Genomic DNA, 27,876 nt, shown 5'->3' with positions numbered 1-27,876 from the left:
CAATCCAGGAATTTATTCAGTTCCTCTAGATTTTCTCATTTGTGTGCATAGAGTTGTTTATAGTAGTCTCTGAGGATCTTTTATATTTTTATGGGGTCAGTTGTAATATTACCTTTGTCATTTCTGAGTGTGCTTATTTGAATCTTCTCTTTTTCTTTGTTAAGACACATGTACTCATATACTCATCACTGCACTATTCACAATAGCAAAGACATGGAATAAACCCAGGTGCCCATCAATAGTAGATTGGATTTAAAAAATGTGATACCTGTAACATCATGAAATACTACACAGCCATAACAAAGAATGAAGTCATGTCCTTTACAGCAACATGGATGGAGCTGGAGGCCTTAATCCTAAGCAAATTAACATAAAAACAGAAAACCAAATATCACATGTCCTCACTTATAAGTGGGAGCTAAACACTGAGCACATGTGGAAATAAATGTGGGAAAAATAGACACTTGGACTGCTTGGAGGGCAGGTGGTAAAAAGCTGCTTATTATGTACAGTGCTTACTAACTGAATGATGGGATCTGTACTCTTAAAAACTCAGCATCATGCAATTTCCCCATATAACAAATCTACACATGTACTCCCTGTATCTAAAATAAAATTTGGAATTTAAAAAGAGGCAGTCAGGTGCAGTGGCTCACATCTGTAATTCCAGCACTTTGGGAGGCTGAGGCAGGTGGGTCACTTGAGGTCCAGAGTTGAAGACCAGCCTGAGCAACATGATGAAACCCCATCTCTACTAAAAATACAAAAATTAGCTGGGCATGGTGGTACATACCTGTAATCCCAGCTACTTGGGAGGATGAGGCAGAAGAATTGCTTGAACCTGAAAGGCGGAGGCTGCAGTGAGCCCAGATTGCAGCATTGCACTCTAGCCTGGGCGAGAGTATGAGACTCAGTCTCAAAAAAAAAAAAAAAAAAAAAAAAAAAAGGTGCAGCTCTCTAATAGACTATTTCAGAAATTCTTGGAAGAGGAGGTTGAGAAATAAAATAATCTACATGGATTAATAATATTTAATAAAATGTAAAATATAATGTGAGGAAAAGTTGAGTAAATTTGATGCTGAGAATATATTTGCCATGTTTAAAATTAATGCACTAAATGAGATGGGTAAGATAGAGAGGGTGTATATATAAAATAAACACATTGAGCAATGCAATGTTGATGATACTGGCTTTTTGGCTACCTCTGAACAAATCTTTTGCTGATATGTTTTTCACCAAAAGTGAAATGCTTCTCTTCTAAAAGAATCTATATCAAGTTGCTGATATTGCAGTGGATTTATTGTTATTAATGATCTGAACAGGAATATAGTTCATTTGAACTCCTATTTGCTCCTGAGACAATCTATTTAAAACAATATTATGATTGAGTGGACATAGTTGAGAGGACTGATTAGGAACTACTTCAACCTGGAAAATGAAGGATTCATTAGCTTAATTTTCTGGTAACAAGTCTTTTGGGCCCTTTTAACCTGCATTAAGTTGTCATGGTGAGGGCGAAAGTTAATAGTGGAATGGGTGAGGATTCTGACCCGACTCTCTCAAGCAGTTAACAAGGTTATTCTGCAATAGAATTGAATTCACAACTTTTTAGAGCTTGCAAGGACAGGGATAATTTTTAATATCAGAAACTTAAAATGGAAGCATCTCTTTAGGCTTTCTGAAAATTCTGACTTGTCTTGCAGTGCTCTTCAGTATTTGTGTGTGTGTGTGTGTGTGTGGATTGTGCTATGGCTCATTCAGTATCATATCATAACAAAAACTGTAGCAAGTATTTCCTTTACTTTTAAACTCCAAGTTTATTTTGCACTTTACATACAAATGATACACATATTCAAGATCGAGAGTTTTTTTTTTCTTTCTTCTTCTGTCCCCCTTCTCTTCTTCATATAAAAATGTAAAAGGCCAGGTGCGGTGGCTCACACCTATAGTCCCAGCACTTTGGGAGGCTGAGGCAGGCAGATCATGAGGTCCGGAGCTCGAGACCAGCCTGGCCAACATGGTGAAACCCCGTCTCTACTAAAAATACAGAAATTAGTCAGGCATGGTGGTGGGCACGTGTAATCCCAGCTACTCGGGAGGCTGAGGCAAGATAATTGCTCAAACCCAGGAGACAGAAGTTGCAGTGAGCCGAGACCGTGCCGCTACACTCCTGCCTGGGTGACAGAGCAAGGCTCCATCTCAAAAAATAAATAAATAAATAATAAAAAAATAAAAATATATCATGAGACAAGACCAACAGTTGAACTATGTGCTCTTTTAGATTAATTTTCTTGCTTGTTTGACTGAAATCTATGCTATCACATTTATTTATCTTAAAAATAATTTCATAATGTGATAGGTTAAGATGTGTTTTTAGTGTGATTCATATATTCTGTGTACGGTCCTACACTGTAAATGTGGTTTGTATAACTCACTGGAAGTGTTTCATAGGGAGTGATTTTTCTTACAAGATCACTAAAGTAAAAGAGATCAAGAGGGTTGAAGTAAAATCTCAAAAGATTTTCCCTAGAAGATGGACATTAGAGTTTACCTAAGGAAAATAAAAAGATACGTTCCAATATAAACATTCTCAGTGTCCCATTATTTGGGTTAAACTGTAGGTCACTGCATAAGCTTTGTGTATATAAAACATGTATTTCTTTTATGGGTAGCCCATTATTGCATTTATGATCCTTGACCTATATCACCAGCACAATACAAGAGCTTTATTGCAAATAAAAAATAGCATTTTGTATTGTAAAATCATTGAGGTTTTTAAGTTGGATAGAGGATGAGCATGTGCACATATGTTTTTGTTTTTTTTTTTTTTTTTTTTTTTTTGAGACAGAGTCTCACTCTGTCGCCCAGGCTGGAGTGCAGTGGCACAATCTCGGCTCACTGCAAGCTCCGCCTCCCGGGTTCACGCCCTTCTCCTGCCTCAGCCTCTCCGAGTAGCTGGGACTACAGGCGCCCGCCACCACGCCCGGCTAATTTTTTTGTATTTGTAGTAGAGACGGGGTTTCACCGTGGTCTCGATCTCCTGACCTCGTGATCTGCCCGCCTCGGCCTCCCAAAGTGCTGGGATTACAAGCGTGAGCCACCGTGCCCGGCCGTGCACATATGTTGATACATACAGAAGTATAGACTCCTAGGTCTAAAAGAGATCTTTAGACCTTATTAATTTCAGTGACTTTAGTAGTGTTCACTTTAAGCTCCAAAAGACTGTCAAAGAGACTCTCAATACTCTTCCCTGGCCTCGTGCCTTTGCAGGTTTTTATAATGGTTTTAACAGCTTTATCACATTCAGGTTCCTTCGTGAATCGCCATCAGCTGTTTCCATTTTACCTGCACACACTTTTCCTCTCAATCTAAATTGCTGGGCAGGGCTCATTAACGTCTTTTCCCAGCTCTCTCTGCTCATTTCTGCCACTTCTTATCTTCCGTAAAACTCTCCAGATCTTGAATGACTTTTTCCCTTTTATTTTTCACTAAGCAAGTCATAATGATATTTTACTCATTTTAAAATTTGAGACAGCGGGACTAGCAATAGCTAACAAAATGGGTTATAAATAAAATGGGATCTATTCAAGCCTAGAAGAACTTTCATTCACTGAAGGTCAGACTCATAACACCATGGAATTCTCCTGGACCAAAACCTGTGAGTTTTTTTTCTGTAAAATGTTGATTTTTAAAATGTAACCTCTGTTATATTATTACATAATTGCTTATGTATTATTATTTTAGAAGTGTTTCTTTGGTACTTCATTGACATAGATCCAAAAGTTATTTAATAAAATGTTTTAAAACTGATTCGACTATAAAAGATTGGATCATTACCTGTGACAGCAATTATTAACATTTCATCTCTGAGACTAAAAGGAGGCCATTAAACTTCACCTATGATCTGTGATGTCGAAACATATATATATTTTTCTCAAATTCTACTCAAAGTCACTCTGCAAAAAAATAATAAAATAATAAAACAGTTTTTTACATTACTGATTATCATTGTGGTCTAAAATCCTTATATTGCAAAAATGTACATAATTTTAGAGTATAAGGAAATGTAGAAAATAAAAATTACCTGTTTTATTACAATCCAAAAGGAAACATTGTTAAAATTTTGGTCTATGCCTCGCTTCAGAAAGATAGATATAAATTAACCTAGGAAAATATTTCTATGAACTTATTTAAACATACATTACTTATATTTTATAAAATTTTTAATAATATGATGTTACAGGTATATACCATTTGATTATCAACTTCTCTAACTTAAAATTCGTGACTCCCTTCACATATTAACACACATACATTTGTAATTTTAATGACTTCCTAAGATTTCACTGTATGATTATACTATGATTAATTTAATATCTCTTCTATTTGGAGAGATTTAGTTTGATGCTATTTTAAATAAATTGTAATAAACATGTTCTTTTTTGTGATATGTATATTTCTATAATACAAAGCTACATGAAAATTGCTTGATAAATAAGTAAGCTCGTGTTTTAGATTTTTGCTCTGCATTCCCAAAAATATCTTCCAGAAAATCTTCTAATGTACATTCTCTATAGATATGTATCAGTATTCATTTATCACACATTTGATAATACTTCTTTCCCTATTAGGATGGCTTAAAACCAAAATACATACATTGTCATTTTAACAGGTAAGCAATATAAAAATTGAGATATATAACTCTCTTTTATACTAAATCTTTGATATGTTTGTACTTTATATTTCCCCATCTCAATTTAGACACTGAATTTTAATTGAAACCCTGAGTTCATGTTCAGATTTTATTAAATTTACAACAGAAAAATGTATCATAAACCCAAGTTGTTTAAAAGGTACTTAACAGTTTGCCAATAACTGAATCAAGTGTCAATTTTTAAATTAAAATTGAGATTACTTTATTTCAAATACAATTAACATTTCAATCACACTAGCCACATTTCAAGCTCTGTTTGGCCGAGGGCCACAGTATTGTACAACACAGATCTAAAGTCCTAGTATAATGATCAACAAGACCCTATATTATCTGGCCTTCTAAACTGTGGCTTCATTTCTTTCCATTCTCCTGATCATTTACTGCACTCCAGCGCTCTCGATTTGCTACTCTCTCTGGAAGAAAGGATGCTTGTATTAGCTATTTTGTATGTTTGTTTTAGCTATTTTCTCTGCCTACAATGCCCTTTCCTCAAATATCCTCATGGGTTGCAATTACAACTTCCTGTCTTTGCTTGTATGTCCCTTTATCAGAGAGAGCTTCCATCTCTATGACCCTTAGCCGGCTTTATTTTTCTCATAATACTAATTTCCTCCTTGTATTTATTAGTCAGGGTTCTCTTAGAGGGACAGAACTAATAGGGTATATATGTATATACACATGATCACAAGGTCCCACAATAGGCTGTCTGAAATAAGGAGCTTGGATTACCAGTTCGAGTCCCAAAACTGATGAACTTGAAGTCCAATGTTCAAGGGCAGGAAGCATCTAGCACAGGAGAAAGATGTAGCCTGGGAGGCTAGGCCTGTCTCTCCTTTTAATGTTTTTCTGCCTGCTTTATATTCCCTGGAAGCTGATTAGATTGTGCCTACCAGATTAAGGGTGGATCTGCCTTCCCCAGCCCACTGACTCGAATGTTAATTTCTTTTGGCCACACCCACACAAACACACCCAGGATTAGTACTTTGTAACCCTCAATCCAATCAAGTTGACACTCTGTATTAACCATCACACTCCTTTTATCATCTGTCTCCCTTCTCTAGAATATAAGCACTATGAAGACAGGGACATATGCTTACTGCTGTATTTTCAGTGCCTGGCAAAGAGCAGATGCTCTAGTATTTGCTTAATAAGAAATGTCATTTGTAGCTTCTAATTATTAATAAGTCCCATATGTGTACAGTGTGTGTATGTGTGCACATTACTGCTCCCCCTCATCCTCTTTCTTCTTTTTCTTTACTTTTCAGTATGATCATCTATCTTAAGGATCACTTCCCCTTACCCTAATTCTTATCATGTATCCTATTACTTTCCTTCCAAATTCAAATTTTTACTGATAGATCAGTAGGTAAGAAAGACTATCACTTCAAACGTGGGCTATGTCAACCTTAAGCATTCACGTAAATATACTTAGGAATTAAAAACTCTTGATAAGTATTTAGGACTAGGATTAAACAATGGTATAGCCCACACATAAGTTTCACCATATATATAATGATAAGTGATGTAAACAATGAATTATCTCCCACTTTCTCTGTTAGCCAAAAATCAGTTACTCCCAAAATAGACCTTATCTATGACTCTGTAATAGATAGTTATTACAACTTCATGCATATATGTATTTTAGAATTGTTGACATAATGAATAGGCTCAGAAGACATCATATAATCTTAGAAAATTATATCAACAGTATTAAAATAGGGATTAAATCATCAATAGCTATATCAGTGATTTATCAATCAAAAAACTTAGATCACATTTATAAATATTTACCATAAACACTGGTGATTTATATAATGCAAATTTTTAATTATAACAAAGTACCCATAATTATGGAAAAATTAATCATCATTTTCAGAGAGCTCTCTTCTGTTTTTACTATATCTTCTACAATCTTCTTTCTGATGCATTTCCACTGATAATATAAAAACTAATAAAAACTTTTAATAAAGCTAATCATAAAAATATTTATCATCCTAAGGTAAGTTTACATATACCAATACCTCTTGTCATATTGCAAGATTATTGCCCTCGGAGATAACTTTCTCATTTGTCCATTTACTTAATAGTACCTGCAGTTAATCTTTCAAGTTCTCAACAGGATAATGCTTTCCTATGGCTAACACTGCCTTTGTTATTTCAGGATGGGTTTCTCTAATGCTTTCTAATTGAATCTCTATTTGAAGACTCTCAGGGGAGTCAGGTCATAAAGCTGCTCATTTGTAGTGAAATTGAGCATATGGAATGTGTAATGTTGGTCTCATAGTTCCTGGAATAGCTCACTATTTGCTTCGGGTTTGAATTCAGGATCCAGCTAAACCCCATTTTAACATAGCTCACACATAACCAGATTAAATGGAAAATTAGAATTATACAGGAATTGAAACTTTGGGTTATATTTCTTAGCATTACCCATGTGGTTTCTAATGTACCCTTCCCCCACATCTTTGTCTGGTAAACTTCTAGTGACCCTACAAGACCAAGAGATATTTCCATATTTCCTTTGAAAACTTTTGCAGTTTTCACAGGCAGTTAGTGGTGTCTTACTCTGACATACCACAGCCTTTCCTTCATGGCTCTATGTGTAGCAACCTAGACACTTGTAATAGCCCTCTTAACTATTTCTACCAGCTACAAACCTAGGATTTATTCTTGACTCCTTTTTCTCCCTTCATTCTCCCCTAATCAGTCACCAACTACTTTGCATTTTATCCTCAGTAGTGTGGCAGAGAGAATAATGGCTCTCTACAGATGCCCACATTCTAATCTTTACTATTTAATCTTGGACAAACTCTGTAACCCTTGTGCTTTAAGTTTGTCGTGTGTAAATTGAAGATTCTAAAAGTACACTACTACCTGCTTAACAGGGTTGTGAAGATTAAATGAATATATATACCCTTAGAAGAGTGCCTGGCAGGAACTAAGCATTCAAAAATATAATTACTATAAGTTATAGTTCTTTACCTGCATTTTCTCATTTGAGCCTTAAAAGCACTTATAAAGTGAGTATTAACAGTATTTCCAATTGCAGATGAGGAAATTGAGGTTTAGAGAAGATGAATAACTGTGGGGGTCAGTTGGAGGAACTCAGCAATTGGGCTCTAAGACATCGGTTTACAATATTTATTTGGATGACAGCATAATTTTTATTTAATCAATTTAGAAGAGATTTTTGTTATAAATTTTTCATCTGAAACTACTAAGCCCTTATATACATAACAAGCCAATATCTCTTAAAGAACTGGAGATTTGGAGACAGGGGAAGGACAATTGTAAATTCTGTACCATAACAATGACACTAAGCAATGACACATTTAAGGAGAATTGGATGCAGATAAAAAAGATACTCTATGGGCTCAAAGTGAAATGAGTAAGTCTGGTATTCAAATTCAACCCTTTCTTAGATCTATAGCATAACAGAATTATACACATTAAGAAATTAGTAGCTTAGATATGTTACATAAATTTTGCAAGAACCAGTTAAACGGGTCTTTTATGTAAAAAGTAGCCAAGCACTTTTAGATAAGAAACTGATATTGAAGTAAAATTATTCCAAGAAAAAAAGAAGTTGGCCTAAGTACTGTAAACCAAAAATAAAATTCTAAGCCCCTCCAACCAACTGAATAGACCCCCTCTTGGCCAAGCAGATCCCCTCAAAACCTGAAAAACTAGTTCAGGCATGGTGGGAAGGGAGGGGCTTGGATGTATCTCACTACACCCTCCTCCCTTTGGAGTTTAGACACAACTGGTCAGCATTAACATTAAAACAGAGATCTGAAGACTGAGAAACAGACTTTTTGTAGCAATAAGATGATACATTTCAATCTGACTCTGGTATAATATCACATGACAGATAGCAGACCCTGAAGGAAGTTGATGTATTTTACCCAAAATTATATTTCTTTGACGTATTTTGAAATGGCCCCTGCAAAGCTGTCTCTTGTGATGGAAGTTTACATTCTGTAGAGAATCTTCTTCCTTTACTAGGTCTTTTTGGGAGAGTTTGACACCTTTTAAGGTCCAGTAAGAGACATTCATAGCTATTCTCTCTGAAGCCTGCTACTTGGAGGCTTCATCTATATGACAAGATCCTTGGTTTCCACAATCCCCTCCACCTTATCTTAACTCCAGCTGACTTCAACTCTTCAGGAAGAGCTTAACTCTTTCAACCAATTGCCAATCAGGAAATCTTTGAATCGACCTATGGCCTGGAAGCCCTGTGCATGCCCCACCCACTTCTAGATGCCCTTTCCAGGCTGAACCAATGTATACCTTACATGTATTGATTTATGTCTTTGTCTGTAACTTATGTGTTCCTAAGATGTATAAAATCAAGCTGAAACCCAACCACCTTGGGCACATGTTCTCAGTACCTCCTGAGGCTGCATCCCAGGCCATGGTTCTTAATCTTTACAAAATAAATCTCTAAATTAATTAAGATCTGTCTCAGATACTTTTTGGTTTACAGTACCTTGGATCTATTATTTCTCAAAATTTGAATTCATTCTTAACTAGCATATTTTACTCTATGAACTTTCACTTGAACACATGTACACAAAATGTTCTAAACCTCAAATTCATGAATTAAGGCTAATGTGAGACCCCGCAGGTCAAGGACTATAAACTATGTTTATATTTCCAGCACCCAGCTGGCTTATTTATTTATTCATTCAACAAATGCTCATTATGGGCTGAGAACTGTCCTTAGGTATTGGGACATGAAAAAGACCAAGACAGTGAAAGAGTTTAGGTTCCAGTCAGGAAAGATAAGCATTAAACAAATAAATAAGAAATTGGTACATAATATCACTGAAAAAAATCTCAAATAAATGATTAAGTCAGTACTTCAAGTTTACAATTGTTAATCACTTTTTGATTTCTCTATATTTTATGTGATTATGATTTTGGAAAATAATTTTGAAAGTATTTTTATTTTTCAGATAGAGGAACTGAGAAATCTGCAGATTAAACTATCCAAGTTTACTCTTCCAGTTACTGATAAGATAAAAAAGGAGACGTCTTTAGATTATTTAATATAAATCTCATGCAATTTTTATAATAGTTAAAATTATCTTTACATATAAGACATGTATATATACACATTCAGACATATAAGACTTGTATGTATACACATTCAGGCATATACATTATAGATATAAGACACACACATAGCAACAATTTTAGTGGGCTATGTATATACTTACACTGTGGCACTTTAAAAACCAATAGCTATTCTGACACGATACCATGCCCTAGGCCATATTCAAAGTCTATTCTTCTAGAATTACAATTTTAGGAGCCAAATACAATTTAAATAAAAGTGGTTGGTAGCAAGGAGAAAGAATTATAGATTATATTTATTTTTTCCTTGCTTGTCCAACACTGTTTTTGATTTTTTAGTTCAATTCCTGTTCAAATGATATATAATTAACAAATCTCAATCTTTGTTTGAAAACCCTCAATTTTTTGTTTGAAATCCAAAGATGAAGAAAACAAAAATCAAATATTAACTAACTCTGGAAACCAACCAAATGCCTACAGTTTCAGAGGAATGTACTAACTACAGGTGATAGAGAGTCTTTGAAGAAAAAACAATTTGTGGACTGCCTATTCTCCATCTATCTACAAGTAATATAGAAAAAACAATTTAATCTTCTCGTACTTTCTGCCAATTATTCAGAGAAACATATTAATACCAATGAGAAAGTTGAGTAGTCATCCTTCTGTCCTGGAGGGAATAGTTCCATGTCACCCTTCTTTCCCCTCCCTCACAACACTCTGATGCCCAAGATTGCCAAACTGATTTCTCCAGTTGCTGCCTCATTGTGGAAATTGAAACTCCCAGAAAGTCTCCATTAAGAGATCTGTGGGAGATGCAGCTGGCTAGATACTAGAACTTGCCAACCCGTTGAGAATAATACTTGTGTTCCAGCTGTAAATCTAAGAACACGATTTTATCAGGTTCCAAGTGGACAAGGAGTGGGGACCACATGAAAACCGTATTTCCTCTCAGCTAGCAAATTCTGAGGTTAGATCTCCTATCTTTGAAGAAAAGCAAACAAGAAACAACAACAAAATGGGTGAAATTTTGGAATTACCCGGTACAACAATTCTAAAAGTTATTAGGAAGTAATTAGAATAAACTTCAAAAGCTGGACTTGTAAGTTAATGAAGATGAGGCACCCATGAAACTGGAGCAGAAAGTCATAGAAGAATAATTACTGAGATAAAATACAATGGGAGAATCTTTTTAAAAATCAATTAAATGATATCTCATTGTAGTTTTGATTTACATTTCTCTGTTGGTTAATGGTATAAAAAAGTAGAAAGAATGAATAAGACCTACTATTTGATAGCATAACAGAGTGACTCTTGTCAATAATAACTTAATTGTACATTTTAAAATAAAGAGTGTAATTGGGAAGCTGAGGCAGGAGAATCGCTTGAACCTGGGAGGCAGAGGTTGCAGTGAGCCGAGGTCGCACCATTGCACTCCAGCTTGGGTGCTAGGGCGAGACTCTGCCTCAAAAAAAAAAAAAAAAAAAAAAAAAGGAATTGAATTGCTTGTAATTTAAAAAATAAATGCTTGAGGGGATGGATACCCCATTCTCCATGATGTGCTTATTACATATTGCATGCTGTATCAAAATATCTCATGTATCCCATAAATATATACACCTATACACCTACTGTGTATATATTTACCATGTATTGTATTTTGTGAACCCACAGAAATCCAAACTAAAAAAAAATTTAAAAATCAACAAAATAAGATGCAAAGGTGACATAACTGAGATAAAAAAGGGAACTATGAGAAAAAAAGTGAAAAAGGTCTAAAAAAAGATGAAAAATTGAAATCCTCATTGGCAGCTACACGCAACAGAGTTGACGTTATAAAGAAATAAAAAATGGAACAAAGAAAATAATGAGGACAAGTTTTGTTTTGGAGGAAGGAGAATAGGAACCCAACTAAAAATAATACATTTTCTTGAGGCAGAGAGCCAAAGGTTTGGAATGAAGTAATGAAGTTACAATTAGAAAAAGCCTAATGCAAATCACAAAAAGAAACAAACAAAACCACTCAAATTTTTTTTTTTAAACTCTCCTCTGGTTTCCATGTAAAATCAATGGAAAAACTCATACATCCCATATATTTCACTCCCTGTCATGCCCCCAAATGTTATGTTCCCTGAGACAGAAAAATAAGAAGTTTTAAAATTAAGGGAACAGGAGTACGTGAAGAATGGAGGCCTTTCTGCTTGGAGTTAACATGTGTGCTTGTGTGTATGTATGTGTGGATCCATGAAGGATGGATAGTGATTGGAGGAGTGTTCAGAATCTTAGAAGAATAGAGGTAACATCACCATCCACCAGCAGACTTCAGTGTGAGAGCTTCTAGATCAATACTGGTTGAGATAAACAAAATAATTGAAGCAGATATATTAGAAAAGTCAGAGAGTTATGTGACAATTATGTATTCTAGTCCCTTCATCTGCAGGATCTCTACCATGTTTTTAGGGCACCGGTGAGGGATTTCTTACTAAATGTTTTACCCTATCTGGACTCTACTCACCTGTCCTTCATGACATTGTATCAGCGATTGCTGCCTGTTTGCCATATCAGCCGTTTGTAGGGTGATGGGGGATAGGAGGTTGTTCCGTGCTAAATATTGATTTATGGTTATTGTCCTCCCTTATTAGACACACGGAGAAAGAAGCAGACAGAAGGAAGGAAGAAGAAAGAAGCAGACAGAAGCTAAAAGACAGGTAAGAAAAATATAGTAAGTAGGAAGCATGTACCAACAGAAGACTAAGTAGTGGAAGTCATGAGAAGGAAGGAGAATCAGAGGAATTGGTTGGCTACATTAGTCACCTCAGGCCTGAAGGGAAGGGAGAAATGGCACTCTGAACCCAGAGAGAGTAGCTGTCTGGTGAGTGACCCTTGTCCAGAGCCATGTGCCATCATTGAGGGATGCAGTCAACTTCCAGCAACACAGCACGGAGGCAGAAAGCCTGGGAAATAAACTGGAGCAATTTTTCTTCTGCCCTCCTGTCTCCTACTGATGCCTCCCTTAGGTAGAATCCAGCTTGAAACCAGAGGACAAGAAAGCCATTTATGGTTCATATAAGCCATGTCAGTTTACCAGGGCCCAGGGCACTAGGAAAAAACAACACACACACAAAAAAAATCAAAAGGCAACTTCAAACCAACATAAGCAAGGAAAAAAATCTGAATTATTGTGATGACGAGAAAATCTTGCAAATAAATTATTTACGTAAATAAATATTTTACCTATAAGGATTGGAAGATTGGTTTCATATGTACCTTAGAACTGTCTTTTAAAGAAATTCTTTACTTGAAGATTAATGCGTGAGCTTCAGGAAATTCTTGAATTATAAAAGCCCATGTAAAATTTTGTTACTATTTTGAATAGAATACTTGTTTTCTATGTAGAGGCCGTTTTACTGAATTCTTAAAGATGTTTAAAACCAAAAAAGTTCAGAAAGAGAGATCAGTCTAAAATTCATGATGAAAAGATTATGAGCAAAGAATTATATATTCTTTTGAATTGCTTTTATGTAAGATAGAAATAGAAGACAATCCTGGCCATAAAGTATTTTAGAAATATAGGGCTTCAGTGACCTTGGAAAAACTCACTTCAGGCAACAAAACAAAACCAAGATTAAAAGCACAAACATAAGAATACTGTGAGATAGAAAGCAGGTAGAGAATATTGAAACTGATTAAACCTAAGGTTAAAATAATTGGTCTAATTATGGTTATAAAAATGGAACCATTAAAAATAAGTGTATAATATGATGTAATTTAATAGCAATTATTTGTGTACAAGTGACCAGTCTATTGTAAGAACACTAAGTTTGTGTTGGGGGAGGGAGAAAAGTGGGGTGGTAGAAAGTAGGGGATAAAAATAAAGCGTTCTAATTTTATAGTCTTATATAAAGAATAAGCAAAAGATAACTTATTGATTAACTTGGGAAGTATATAATGAATCATGTTTCTGAGAAACTTAAAGGAAATCATTTGAATATTTCAAGTGCATGAATTACAAATAACTGTAGAATCAAAACATAGTTCATATAGTAAAATAGAGAAAAAAATAGGTGAGAAAATAACCAACCACATAGGTTATGGAAACATCTGTATAAAAGTAATGTAGCCCCATATTTTTAAAAATTCAACTATAGGCTGCTCTTAAGAAACACAACCGAGGAAAATTAGAGGTTGGAAATTAAAGAATACACAAAAACTAATTAGGAACCTATAAATCAAATGCATAGGCAAAGACCATAATTTATGAAAAAAATTGAATTCAGGGGAAAATGCATTAAAAAACAACAGAATTTTATTTCACATTGAAAAGAGAAAGAATTCATTTAATGAATTTTTGTGTGCTAAAAATCAAATTGTATAGCTCAAATATGAATATAGGAAATTTACAAAACAGAATTGTGGAAGAGAATAATTAGTATGTTCTTTGCCTTTGAGAGATGTCAAATATAAATAAGGACATAGAAATTGTAATGTGTTCCTAAAGTTGAAAAAGAGATATCAAACATTTCAATAAAAATATAAAATGTTGTTGAATTATATTTATAGTAATAGGGACAGAGCTATATCATCTAAAATGTAAGATGGAAAAACTGAATTCAAAGATATTATATGTGATTTTTCAAATTATATAGGGATCGGTGGATGGGAGGTGTAGGGAGGAAGGACTTGTAATTTGATTGTAAGTTTTGTCTAGAAGAATGATAAATATTTGATGTAAAAATAGTATCTTTCAGTGAGAGAAAACCTACAAATGGTGACTTAACAAAGACCAAGATAGCAGTTCCCTTTATATACACTCAAAATAAATTTGAGCATATTATTTCAGCTTGTATGCCACTGGCCAGAACTGCCACATTGTGATGCCTAATTGCAAGGGAGATTGGGAAATAGTTTAGTCATTAAGAAAAATGACAAATAATTGAATAGAAAATTAGGCAAATTTCTATTCAAGGTAGCGACATGCATATTTTTTCAGATATATGATTGCTGTTGTTGATGTTATTTTTATACATTTTTAAAAATTATTATTACAAAAATATTTTGGATTAGTACTGATTCGTTTATTGATTATAACACCAGAACTATATAATTTTTAAGATTATAACACTTCAATTGATGCAAATGTTAATACACTTGAAATACATAATATATAACACATTCCTATCTCGGTCTTTGTTAAGTCACCATTTGTAGGTTTTCTCTCACTGAAAGATACAGTGTATCTCAATACATTTGTTTCACTTTCTTTTTTTAGCAAAAGGGCTGTGTTTGTTTACATAGATTTTTACTGTAATCAGAATGTGAGCTGACGTTTTACACAATAATAGAAGGCATTGAGATTTTAATACATTTTAAAATATTTTAGATATTTTTAATGATATAACAAATACTCTAGACCACCAAACTTTAAGAATAAAATATTTTAAATATTTTTAAATTTCTCGATATACTCCTTGCTGATCTCCTTTTCCTCTTCCATCTAATATAACCACAGTCTCCAAGGGAAATAACTATTCTACATTTGGTGTTCACCATTCCCATGTTCATCTTTCACTACAAAGGTTGACATATGTTATTTTACGTTTTTAAAATTTAATATATAAGGTATCATGTTGTACGTATTCTTCTGCAGATTGCTTTCTAATTACCATTGTTTGTGAGATTAATTCATGATGATACATTTTTCGCTGTAATACCGTACTCCATTAGAGACAGTATTGTAATTCATGTATCTATTTTCTCTTTGATGGTCATTTGAGTTTTTCCTCTTATTTTCCTATTAAAAATCAATGCTGCTACGAGCAATCTTACGACTTTTTGTGGACAGATGATAGTTTCATTAGTGTATATCTGGTGGTAGAATTTTCGTGTCAGGGTGTATGTTCATCTTTGCTAGTTTTTGCCAAATTGCATTGCAAAGTTAAAGATTCTACAAATGTGTGTCAGTACTTTGCATTGTTAAATTTTAAAACTTGCCAATCTATTAAGTATAAAATTATATTTCTTTTTACTTTGATTTGTGTTTAACTTTTAGTACAAGTATGGCTAAGTGGTTTATGTGTTTTTAAGCTATTTAGGTATTCACGTCTGTGAGTTTCCTGTTGGCATCTTTGCTCAATTGTCTATTCAATTATTTGTCATTTTCTTAATGAAAGTTTGGATAGGAATGCAGTCTTTAAAAATATCTTTAGTTAATTTTAACTAACTGAATCTCCATAAGAAAAACTTTTACTTCTATATCGGTTGTATTAATTGTTATATATCAATCTGTGTCCCCAAGTCATAGTTTCAAGTATAAAACCTCGAGAAAGAGACAGACGTTTCTTATTTTGCCTCCGTGTTCTGTCTTTCATAATTGGAATATCCATCAGCTGACAATCTGAAGGGGATAATATTAATACAACAAGCAGGATTTTTTGCACTCCTTTTTATTTTTCTTTTGTGGCTAGTTGTAATGCAAGATTCACTACAGGCTCTTGTAGAATTGCTGACATAAAAATACAGGGAGACCTTAGCTGCAGGAACAGATCAATGATGCAACCCCTGCTATTCCTGCCCTGTGTCAGTGACCACATTCTAGCACTCTGCCTTAGCTCACTCACCACTGGGTGCTCCTCCTTCATTTTTCTTCCTTTCTTCCTTCCAATGAGTTGTCCAAGTTTGTTTCTGCTGGGTCGACAGATATTTTTCTTATTGATATATCAATGCTTTGTATCTCCTGGAGAAACAAACTCCTTTCCTTTGGCTTTGCTTTTTGGAATCTGTATATATATATATATATGTGTGTGTGTGTGTGTGTGTGTGTGTGTGTGTGTGTGTGTGTGTGTGTTTTATACCACCATAGAGTATTTAGTTTTTTTATGATTTCAACATTTATATCTTTAATCCATTTTCTTCTGCTAAAGTTATGAAAAAACTTTACCTTTACTTTTTGCCAGAAGCCCATCTAGTTGCTCTAACATCATTTATTGACTCTCCATCTACTTAATATGCTCTTTTAAAATAATTTACTTTAAAATCAAAGTTTTCTAATTGTTTAACAATGAACATACTGCATATATCTAAACAATTTAACTTGTTTACATCAATTATATTAATATTAAGCTCTTATAAAAGATAAAATATTTTCTGTATTTTTATGAAAGGATTGATAACCTAGTTTAATATAACCCAGTAGGGGATTCAGTAGACCCCAGTTGGATTGACTGTCCAGTATACTGCCTTTGTTCCAGTGCCCACACCTGTCCTACAAGCTTTTCTTTTGGGAAATCATTTGTCTTCCCCGGTTCTAGTCATGGTCTGATTGTACTGATAATCATGGTATCCTATCACCCCAGACACAGAGCTTAAAATATGATTTACCTTGGTCTAGTCTTGGAGAATAATTCATCCTCCTGGCAAGCCATATATAAGTTTGTTACTGTTTTTTTTTTTATTTGTGTGTTTATTTATTTAAACTTTGCTAGACGAAAAGAACTTTTTCCCACTCTGGTCAAGATATATAGAAAATGTGATAGTGGAAGCTGCCAGAGAACCTTGTTTTTAGTTGGCTGAAAAATGTAGTCTGAGGGAAGAAAGTTGACTGACAGAGAAAAAATGAGGCAAGTAAATGTCCTGGATAATTTTGAATCTGTGGTTTAAATAACTATGGTCCAGATTCTTGTTCTACCCAAACATTTTTTTTGTGTGTGATCGACATTAGTATCTTTCCAGATCTGAGTACACATCTGCCTTTTTATTGACTTAATTTTAATTGATTTGAATGCTTAATATGTATTATTATGACTAAAGCAAGAACACTGTTTTGAATAGCACATTTTTCTCCTAGAAATTATATTTAAAATATTAATAGTTTTATTATTAATAATGTACCTAGTCCATGTTCAGTGCTTTAATTTAAAATATTATACATAATAACTATGTATATTTTGCTGGATCCCTAGTGTGAGGGATCTGGTTCCATTTTGAAGGTATATATTCTTTAGACTTTAGATGAGATAGAAATCTGGGAAAATCATGATCTAGTGAATAAAACAGTAAACTGGCACCAAGTTACTTTCCAAATCCCAATATTTAACATTCAACTGCCAAGTGATTATGAGTATTTTATAAATTAAATAGAATAACACGTGAAGCATGTAGTGCTTTTCTTGGCATGTGACAGGACATCAAAAATAATAATTATTTTGTATCTTAAATGATAACAATAGGCTTATTATCTTGATCTCAAAAAGTCCCAGTCATAGCCTACCATCTTTCAATGTCTCATCAAGTCTAACTATTGTTTGCCTGGAATGGAACTGGGCAATAACGGGGAAATAAAACATTTTGTTGGATTTTTAATGAGTATTTCCCAGATATTCAACTGGGATACTGCCGTCTGATACTACTAACACATGATACATCCCTGATATTACTGCCCTGGCTCAAGCTCTTGCCACATCTAGAACAGTCCAGCTCAATACTCTTCTAATTCATCTCCTTGCATATATTTGTCCTTTCAAATCTTCTGGGCTAACATTTAAAGCAAAACTATAAACAATTTACTACTTTTTAATGGTTTCAAAATTCTAACAGTATAAAGTACAATCTATTTAGTATAGTTTCAATGAACTAAAAAAAATCTCAAAATGGTTTCTGTTACATTATATGCCTTACTTTGCCTATTACTTTTATCTTCAACTGGTGCCTGCTATAAATTGGAAAGTGTTGTAAGGCATTAAGGACCTTCTAATGAATTATTAGGTCCTGGAATGTTCTATATTAGATTTTTTTTTAAAGTAACTGTAATAAACAGACATGACGAGAATTAGGAGTTCCTATTTCAGGTAAATTGAATACAATGGGAGTTCTTAGAAAAACATGAAGAATAATTGCGTTATTATAAAACCAAAGAGTTAGAAGATTTATAAATTAAACTCTCTGAAGCAGCTCCCTGACTGAACAGCTGATTTTTCCAAACTGTGAACTCCAAGGGTTAAACATTATGAGCATAAAGTAGTCACAAGAATGTCTCACAAACAGGCTTGAGGCTATCAGCATCTTTAGTAAATATGCTATTTTCAACTGGCGTAGCAAGTTGATACCCAGGTTGATACCTGATTCTTGTAATAGAAAACAGAAAACATTATCATGAACTCATAAAACATGAACTATTAGCACAAGTCTTATATTTGGGGATCACTTATTTATGAAATTAAAAATTTCTATCTTTGGAAATGTATTTGATTGTAAATTATAACTCTGAATCAGTTTTATCTCTATAAATCGTATTTGTTTTAGCTAACCAGAGAATTAAATTCGGAAAAACCCCAAACAATTGTAAACCTAGATCCCAGAAACTTGAGGCTCTATTAACACCTTAAATTAAATGTCCATAGACTCACTGTTATGGACTGAATGTAGCATTCCCCCCAAACTCATATGTTAAAGCCCTAACCTCTAATGTGACTGTATTTGGAGACAGGGCCTGTGAGGAGCTGGCAAAGGTTAAATGAGGTCATAAGAATGGGGCCCTGGTTTGATGGTACCAGTGCCCTTATAAGAAAATATACCAAAACGCTTGTTCTCTCTGTTATGTGAGGACACAGTGAGAAGGTGATGTTTACAAACCAAGAAAATCCTTGCCAGAAACCAAATTGGCTGGCACCTTGATCTAGCCTCTAAAACTGTGAGAAAATAAATTTCCGTTGTTTAAATCACCTATTCTTGATCTCTATAGTAGAGAGAAGCGATCTCAAAGAAAATGCTGATATTGGAGTTATATATATATAATAATATATCCCAGAGGTGTCCACTCCTTTATGTCCCTTCATTGGTCCTTTTACTACCTAATTTAGCCCTAAAGTATAGGTTCAAAAACTCCTCGCTCTTTGGGAGGCCGAGGCGGGCGGATCACGAGGTCAGGAGATCGAGACCACGGTGAAACCCCGTCTCTACTAAAAAATACAAAAAATTAGCCGGGCGTGGTGGCTGGCGCCTGTAGTCCCAGCTACTCGGAGAGGCTGAGGCAGGAGAATGGCGTGAACCCGGGAGGCGGAGCTTGCAGTGAGCCGAGATTGCGCCACTGCACTCCAGCCTGGGCGACAGAGCGATACTCCGTCTCAAAAAAAAAAAAAAAACAAAAAAAACTCCTCGCTCTTCTCTAGGTCTTGTGAGTCTCCTAGCCCAGGACTGCTTTGACCAGGTGTTGAGAGACTGAGCTGTGGTCAGGAAATTATGTTGGCTCTTGTGATTGGATGACCCATGAGTGAAGCCGATGTTACTCAATGACCCATCCCCAGTCCATCCTCTAGCTCCTGGGTATTCACTCACATAGGACCCTAATAGTGCCCCCTATCCCAGTCCACTGAATTCAGTTCTTCCTGGGACTCCTGCCAGACTCTGAGCTTTCGCAGGGACTGAACTCAAACATTAAACTCTGGGACCCAGTATCTTTCTTCTGTAATTTGATTTTTGCCCCTCACTTAATTGGGGTTGATCATTCATCCATAAAAGCTTGATCAATTATCATAAAGAGGCCTTGGCTCTTAGAACACAAACACAATCATCCAGTTTTGAGAAGGAGAAAGATTTGCCTTCCATCCTGGGTGGGAGTGAGCACTATTTTGTTACTTCCTAATACATTTCTCACTTCCAGAAATGGACAGAAGAGTTTCTCTGTAAGTCAGAAAAAAACAAAATCAAGATTAATCATCAGCAATGCAAAAGATGGCTACACTTACTTGTTTGAAGGCCTTTTTCACTCACTAGATTGCCCCTCCCTAAAAACTAGGCTGATTAATTAACTTTGCATCATAGGACCCAGTACCAGTACAGAGAAAATACTTAGTAAATGTTTGTTTAATTAATGAATAAATACATAAACAGCCCCTGGCTGGAATTGTTTTCTCCAGGAGAAACTACTAGAGACTACCCAGTGTCTTTTGCTTATGCTATTTTTCAATACCATTCCTTCATTATCAGCAGTCCAGCCCAAGAGATTTCAATTCCATGGCTTTCCCTGTGACGATTCAAGACCTTCTTCTAGCTAGTCCCCTCTCCATGGCTCAGGCATCGGCAGCTTTCTGGGACCACGTTATTCAAGCTATCCAGGGCCAGTTTAATTAACAGCCATGGTTTCAGGAAGGAAGTACCAGACCAGTCAAGGTTAGCAGAATATGCCACCCCCAAATATGTCACTTTCCATACAGATTATTTTGAGCTAAAAGCACTAGAAAAACAGCAGATGTAAGAAAAACATTCTGACCTTTTTTTTTTCTTAAAAGCAGGAAATGAAATTCTCATGTGAAAGATGTCCTTTCCATACCAAAGGAAAGCAACATTTTTATAGTCAAGGACAAGAAGCTGAGACTGAGGAAATTCTTTACAAACAGACCCTGTTAAAAGAATTCTCATCTTTCTTTATCCTTTTCACATAGCCTATTTTCCCACAATTGCCTCTACCTTCTATGTAAACATTTAGGTTTTGCTACATCTCTGGGTCTTCATTTTCTTTCAAGGGCTCCCACATCCTTTCAAATATACATAAAACTTGTATAAATTTGTATGGTGTTCTCCTGTTAATCTATCTTATATAAATTTAATTCTCAAGCCCAGAAAACTACCCTAAGGTAACAGACATACAGTTTTGCCTGCCCTATACTAGCATCTTCTGATCTCCCAGAACTTTATCCAAGAAAAAATCCTAACATCATTTTTTTGGGGAAAAAAAATGACTTTTCTAAATTCTTTTGTGTGTTTTCTTTTGCTCCACTCTATTTGTTCTCTTCCTGGATAGAGTAAACAAAACTTTGCCCCAGCGCTTTGGTCCTGCCCACTCTTCAGTGGTAAGGGAAATGAGTTTCTTAATTAACACTCATTAGGCACTGAACAATGATAATACAAGTAGAACCCTAACCAAAGGTCCCGCATGTGTCCTATGTAAATATGCATGGCCTGGAGTGCTGCCTTCATCATCATTTGGGAATGGCAGCATTGGAGAGATGAAACTTGGATCCCTCCCTTAGACCTGAGGTTTTTAGCCACACAGGCAGCTCTACAAAGTGCAACTATTCTGGTCCTAAGTAAATCTGTGGTGTTGCCTGGGCTATGTGTTTTGGAAAAATTCTCATGTGATTCTGATGTACATGCGTGGTTGTCTTACTCCTAAGTACTAATCACCCCCAATCAAACAGTCGTGACTTCAAGCCATAGCTTTGCCTCCTCCAAGTTTTCTATCCACAAGAAAGTCCTATAACCTTTATGACCTCGTTAATAAACTATGGAAAACACTGCCTCTTTCTCAAAATGTTTGTGAATATCAAATGATATAATGTATCTACAGTGCATAGCACATGGGCATGCAATAAATGAAATTATTATTATAAAACTGAGCAGTGTGATCCTGTTCCCACTGAGTAGATGAAAAATGTATATATTCATTATGGTAGTAAACAGCAATAGATATCTTTTAGAGCAAGGTAGAGCTGATGCTACTTTGAAATATTTTATTCTGGAAAGGCTCATTTGGTCAAAAGACAGTCTTAGAATGAAATACAATAAAATATAGGCTAAGTCCATGGAAAGAGCTGTCACAGTACCCAATGAAATTCAATTTAATTCCTTACCTAAGCTTATAAATAAGTGCCGTAGTTGCTTTTCTCCATTTAAAGTGCTTTCAGCCAAGACAAACAGCTCAAATCCTTTTGTTTTCCCTTAGTCGCCCTTAAATGAAAACCTTAGTAATTTCTGACATCTCTAATCCAACCTGGAGTCCTCCATACATTCTATAGCTGCTATTTATTTTCTCCAGAGTCTAATAGTTCCTGTTGTTCTAAAAGATAAATTCAGAAGCCCCTTGCAGATTTCATACTTGTGGTAGCTTCAGGTCAGAGAATTTACCTCAAAACCCATCATGTTACCGAGCAGTAGACTCAAGTTCCTTCATTCATGAAAAGGATATGAAGCTGGAAAGAAAACTTGCCTCACTCTTTTCCAACTAAGGGATGAAGCAACAATTGTGGAATCCATATCTGGTGATTAATTGCAAATTTTTGAACTACAACACAGAGGGCTACATTTCACAGTATGAAATAAGAAACATTATAGAGGCAATAACTTCAGAGGATTTCAGACTAAGAAATCACTTAATGTCACAAGCCAGGAAAGCCTATATTCCCCATCCCATTATTGCAGCTCACAGTAGAAGCAAGTTGTCCAAAGATGGCATTCACTGATGAGAACTGTAGCCTACAAAGAGATTCTTCTCCTAACAGGTGGCTGTACTAAATATTCTCTTCCTTTTTGAAGAGTCATGATTGTTTTTTAGTATAATATAGCATCAGTTAATTGGTAATATATTTAAAACAGAGATAGAGTGACAAATGTACAACTGATAAAGTTAGTAATTTAAATATGCTTTTCACACAATGGTAGGTAGAAATTGATACTTGTGTGAATTTTGGAAAGTTCTAACTTAACGGAGCTATCTTACTGTAGATTAAATGTTATACGAACACTATGGAGCATGCCTCAGTGAGAAAACAAAATGAAAACATAGTCCTTTAGTCATTTTGGTTTCAGATTTTAATAATTCTCAATGAATGAGGAATTCAACAGATGCACTATAACAAGATATGCTAGTTTCTAGAAATGAGCTGCACTAGTTTTATGTGCATGTGTGTAGGTGGTACATACACAGTCATGCATAATTCTTTATCACATTTCATAGTGCGAGTTCAGATATTCCCAATCAAATGTTGCTACCTTAAAATGTCCCCCTGTTCCACCAATAACTTCCTGAAGTATTGGTTGTATTCTAAAAATTGAAAGAATTTCTATTTCAATTTTAAAATAACAAAAATGCTTACCTCGAACACCCAAATCATGTGTTGTCTACAGCAGTGTCACTTTTTAACCATTTAATTTTTCTGCTTTTTAAAATATTATTATTAAAATCAAAGTAATGCATCTCATGAACTCTGATTAAAGTGTTAAATTTATTTATTCTTTTAAATAAATGTTTGAGTTCCTACTATAAGTCAGGCATTTTTCTAGATACTGGGAATTAAATGATAAACAAAACAGAAACATAAAAACTCATATTCTGATTGATCTTATATTCGAGTTGGGACTCAGATACTCAGGTTATCAGATCTTAAAAGAAAAGCAAAATGAAGAAAGAAGGACTTTATGGGATGGGAACAGGGGATGATAGTTGCAATTTTAAATAGGATGGTCAAGGAAGACTGAGAAATGTGACATTTCAACAAATATATGAAGGAGGTAAGAGATGAGCTAGGAGAGTATCTAGAGTGAGCATTCTTGGAGGTGCTGAGAAAATGTAGTAAAAGGACACTCAGGAAGGAGTGCTTCTGGCATGTTTTAAAAATGGGAAGTAGGGCAGTAGGTTGGAGTTAAGGGGAAATAGTAGGAGAGTTGGGGAGAATGTAGGACACAAGCCCAGGAGAGGGAGTGCTGTGGGAGGGAGGAGGGTCAGTCCTGCACAGCCTCCTCAGGCCTTGTCAGGACGTCAGCTGTTACGCGAGTGAGCTGGGGAATCAACGGAGGAACTGAGGGCTACAACCTATGTTTTAAATGAGCTCTGGTTTCTTCACTTCACGTCTTCACAGGGTGAGCAGTGAAGAGGAGAAACTAGTTAGGAGGCTATTGTAATAATTTGGATGACAGTGTCCTTCCATGACATGACCCATAGTACTAAATAACTCAAATATTTCCTTACCCATTCCCTAATTCTTCTTCCCCGAAAGGACTTGCCTCTATACTCTGGTTCCTTCTTCTAAAGAGTCTCAATGATACTTCATTTCTTGATTTATAAAGGTTAGGCATTATCCAGTCACTTCCTGTCTTGGGAGAGGAAGATTTAGATCTCTCACACCACAACTTTTCATGAAGGGATTCCCAAATATTCATGATCAGAGATCTTTTCTCTGAAATAATTTTTTTACTTTCCTCAGTAAAGATTTCTTCAATATTCTACATGCAGAGCATGTTTCTGGCTATCAATGTTGTGGGAGCAGGTGTGATAAAGGAAAAGCTCCCACAATTCAGCATGCAGACTTGAATGTCCCTTATTTTATACCTGAGCTGTACCCTGTGAGCCTGACATCCCTGACTATGGAGTGCTCCCGTTTAATTACTCCAGAAAATAAACCATACACCTGTGATCATGTTGTTTGTCTGGAGAGGGAATACAGGGAGTCACCTCCCTCATGTACAGCATTAGTGTGGGTCAATTTTCTTGGGGCTCTGCAGGGCAAACTGGCTCACTTCTTGTCAATATCACTGCAGGGATTTTTAGATTCTAACTTCCTTTACTTTGTTGAGTCCATCAGTACCCTTATAACCATTTATGTCTTTCTGATTTCACATCCTTCTCTTCTCATTCTCCTTTTATGTGTAAACATTGCTGCCATTTAAATGGAGTTCAGAAAAAAAAAAGGAGATAAAGTGGTATGGAAAACTGTGATGCCGAAGTTTAGTATCAATTTGGCTGGGCTGTGATGCTGAGTGATTCGTTCACACATTATTCTGGATGTTTCTGTGAAGGTGTTTGTTGGATGAGATTAACATTTAAATCAGTGGACCTGAGTAAAGCAGATTACTCTATAATGTCATGGGTCTTATACAATCAGTTAAAATCCTTAATAGAACACAGACCACCTCCCCTGAGCAAGATGGAATTCTGCCAGCAGACTGCCTTCAAACTCACTCTCAACTTTTCCCTGGGACTCCAGCCTGCTGGCCTACCCTGCACATGTTGGATTTACCAAGCCCCCACAGTGATGTCAGCCAATTGCTTAAAATCTCTGTGTTTCTGTCTCTCTGCATTACCTTGCCCCACACACATACACGTATAGACACTTCCTGATGGTCTGATTTCTCTGTAAAACTCTGACTAATACATCAATCCACCATTTAAAAATATATGCCAGGGAGTATCTTTTTTCCCCACTGATTCACTCCCCTTAGAGATGTTTCTGTACTTCTTTCTTATAAAGACCAGCTTCACCTACTTTTAATGATATATATCTGAACACAGGTAAACCCCAAATGATCATTTAAGTAAAGGTTTTAATATTTAGAATTGGGCAGTTAGAGAAGCAATTTCTCATCCTAACGTTTCCTTAGTAAGGCTTATTTCTGCTTATTTTACCATACATGACAACTACATTTCACATTCCAGGCTAATGAGCACTTGAAAGCCAATGCTTTATAATTCTCTTCCCATTCAATACATAGGAACAGTACTAGGCAGTAATTTAATTAATTATGTTTTCATTTAAAAGACCAAACCCACAAGTACATTTGGTCTGGACTTAATTTGCTTGCAGATTTTTCTCTCAAAAAAAAAAAAAAAACCCAATTCTCTCTCTATTTTTTTCTTATAATTTGATTTCTTTCAAAAATGGCCATAATATATGATGATGAATTGGTAAATGACTTCTAAGAAAATTAACTTTTGCTTGCTTGTGGATCAGACCTGCTTTCTCATCTTTTCATTAAGGTACTTAAACCGGTAGAGAAAAGCTACAATTCTTAAGGTTAAAGGATGTGTTTAATTCACAATATAACTGTTCAGTATATACCAGAACTTAGGCTAAGCTACAATGAGTAAGGCCATGAAAAACCTACTGGCATAACTGGGAAGACACGCTTGGTTACAATACAGTATGGTATGAAATATAAGAGGGATAAGCATAACAGTCTATGAAAGTAAAAAGATGAGAGCAAGTTAGTAACAGAGAACCAGGGAAACAGATAATGTTTTGGGAAGAGGGAAAATCTAAACTTACTTGAATAATGAATGGTTTCCTAGGCTGAGAACCAGAGGAGGACATTCTGGTGCATGCCATGTATAAAGATATGGAGCAATTCATTTCATGGAGGGATCAAGAAAATGCTAAGAATCAGTTTGGAATTTAAAACAGAGTTAATGAAAGTTAAGATTTTGTTGGGAGGGAAGCTGAAAAAGAATATCTTGAAAACCTCAACATTTCCAGGTTTGACTCTAGTAGTGGATGCTGTTGGTGCCCTGCCCATATACCCTGCTCTATTCACTGAAAAGTGGACAGTTACCAGCACCTGCATTCTTTGTTGGAGAGCCTTCCTTAATTTCTGAAGTCCATTTTGCTAGTGAATATAGCAATCTGAAAAGGGGAATTATTGCTCCCTGTGAGCATCCCTTAACCATTGCTCTCAGGAGCTGGTATTTAAATACTCCTGCTTCCTTGCTTATTTAGTGGGACAACAGTGAATATATTCTATACTTGTTCCTATAGCCCTTGTAGCTAGTTTAAGCTCCAGTTCCCCTTAGTCAGATCATCAAGATGGGATGCCAGCACTGTTGATGGCAAGTGGGTATGCTGTAGTATCACAATTATTAAGAGGTTCACTCATGCCCCTTTTATATATATCTGCATTGAAATATAGGTAGAAGATAAAAGTAGAAGGAAGTACATTGCTTATATAATAACTCTAGTATTTGAGACATCAGTGCTAATGGTAAGGTTTGCGTAGGCAGTTGGTTGTTGTTAAGTGTCATTGAAACATGGAAAGAAAAACAAGTGAGAGACTCAGGTCAGTCAACTACTAATTCAAGGAACAGTATGAACACCAGAAGGTCTTTGGGTAGCATTTACTATGACCTTTATCTTTTTAATCATAGGGCAGAATGCATTGAAATCTAGGTTTGAGGTAGGATTGTGAAATTAGTGGATTTGCAAAGTCTTTGTTAGTCTTCTGTGCTAAATTCAGGGCCTTAAGACCTAGGATGGGGGCATTAGATAGACGTGATTCAGAACAGGCTGTAGTCTTAAGTTTAGTTCAGAAGATCCTTCACTATGTTCCCTGGTAGAAGCATATCCATCTCTGAATATCTAAGCTGGTAAAAACTAAAGTTGTGAGAAAGGAAATCACAAACGTCCCAAGAGAGTCACAAGGAATAATAATGAGAAGATTTCCTCTTACTTCCACACTTTGATTCCAGACCCATGTCTTCCACTTATCAGGGACACAACACCTCATAATCACCATAGTTTTTGACTGATTGCATGCAGTCCCCAAGCGAG

Source organism: Nomascus leucogenys, chromosome 13 (genome assembly GCF_006542625.1).
Source record: "Nomascus leucogenys isolate Asia chromosome 13, Asia_NLE_v1, whole genome shotgun sequence".
NCBI classification, from domain to species: Eukaryota; Metazoa; Chordata; class Mammalia; order Primates; family Hylobatidae; genus Nomascus; species Nomascus leucogenys.
This window is presented reverse-complemented; position numbering follows the sequence as displayed.